General features: G+C 33.7%; 1 non-coding gene across 1 annotated transcript; it reads left to right on the top strand.

Annotated features, from left to right (window-relative positions):
* The first annotated feature begins 281 nt into the window (after positions 1–281).
* Positions 282–389, top strand: LOC112725981 (small nucleolar RNA R71). Its single transcript, XR_003165056.1, has one exon. It is a non-coding gene; the product is annotated as a small nucleolar RNA R71 (small nucleolar RNA).
* Positions 390–1,622: the final 1,233 nt, after the last annotated feature.

Raw genomic sequence — 1,622 nt, 5'->3', positions numbered from 1 at the left:
TGAGAAATCATATTGACTTGCTGAGTCAATATTTTATTCTGAGCCAATATGGCATTCAGAGTATCAATTTCAAGAACTCCCTTCTTCTGAGGCGTCCCATTGCTCACAGGATTCCTCTCAGAAGTGTACATGAACTGGTTATTAGCAACCATGTCAATGAGTTCTTGAGCTTCTGCAGGCATTTTCTTTAGGTGAATGGATCCACCTTCAGAAGTATCCAATGACATCTTAGCTAATTCAGACAGACCATCATAGAATATATCCAGGATGGTCCATTCTGAAAGCATGTCAGAAGGACACTTTTTGGTCAGTCCTTTGTATCTCTCCCAAGCTTCATAGAGGGATTCACCTTCTTTCTGTCTGAAGGTCTGAACATCCACTCTAAGCTTATTCAGCTTTTGAGGAGGAAATAACTTGGCTAAGAAAGCCTTGACCAGCTTATCCCAAGAGTTCAGGCTATCCTTAGGTTGAGAGTCCAACCATATTCTAGCTCTGTCTCTCACAGTAAAAGGGAAAAGCATGAGCCTGTAGACTTCAAGATCTACTCCATTAGTCTTAACAGTATCACAGATCTACAAGAATTCAGTTAAGAACTGAAAAAGATCTTCAGATGGAAGTCCATGAAACTTGCAGTTCTGCTGCATCAGAGAAACTAATTGAGGTTTTAGCTCAAAATTGTTTGCTCCAATGGCAGGAATGGAGATGCTTCTTCCATGTAAATTGGAATTAGGTGCAGTAAAGTCACCAAGCATCCTTCTTGCATTATTATTATTTTCGGCTGCCATCTCCTCTTCTTGTTCGAAAATTTCTGAAAGGTGCTTGCTGGATTGTTGTAATTTAGCTTCTCTTAGTTTCCTCTTCAGAGTCCTTTCAGGTTCTGGATCTGCTTCAACAAGAATGTTCTTGTCCTTGCTCCTGCTCATATGGAAAAGAGGGACAGAAAAATAATAATAATAGGGGTCCTTTTTACCACAGTATAGAGGTCCCTGTGTGAGTAGAAGAAAAGAAGAAGAAAAAATTCGAGCACAGATGGAAGAGGGGGTTCGAATTTGGGTGAGATGAAGTGTTAGTAGATGAATAAATAAATAGAAGGAGATAAGAGAGAGAGAGAATTTTCGAAAATAATTTTTGAAAAAAGAGTTAGTGATTTTCGAAAATAGTTTTTGAAAAAGGTTAGTAATTTTCGAGAATTAAAATAAAAAATTAAAATAATTAGTTAATTAAAAAGAAATTTTGAAAAAGAGGGAAGATATTTTTGAAAATTAGAGAGAGAGAGAGTTAGTTAGGTAGTTTTGAAAAAGATAAGAAATAAACAAAAAGTTAGTTAGTTAGTTGAAACAAATTTGAAAATCAATTTTAAAAAGATAAGAAGATAAGAAGTTAGAAAAGATATTTTAAAATCAAATTTTGAAAAAGATAAGATAAAGAGATATTTTTGAAAAGATATGATTGAAATTAGTTTTGAAAAAGATTTGATTTTTAAAATCACAATTAATGACTTAATTCACAAGAAATCACAAGATATGATTCTAGAACTCAAAGTTTGAATCTTTCTTAACAAGCAAGTAACAAACTTGAAATTTTTGAATCAAAACATTAATTGATGATGTTATTTTCGAAAA

This window comes from Arachis hypogaea, chromosome 11, assembly GCF_003086295.3.
Source record: "Arachis hypogaea cultivar Tifrunner chromosome 11, arahy.Tifrunner.gnm2.J5K5, whole genome shotgun sequence".
Lineage (NCBI taxonomy): Eukaryota > Viridiplantae > Streptophyta > Magnoliopsida > Fabales > Fabaceae > Arachis > Arachis hypogaea.
Note: the sequence above shows the minus strand (reverse complement) of the source record. Positions and strands in the feature narration are given on the sequence as shown.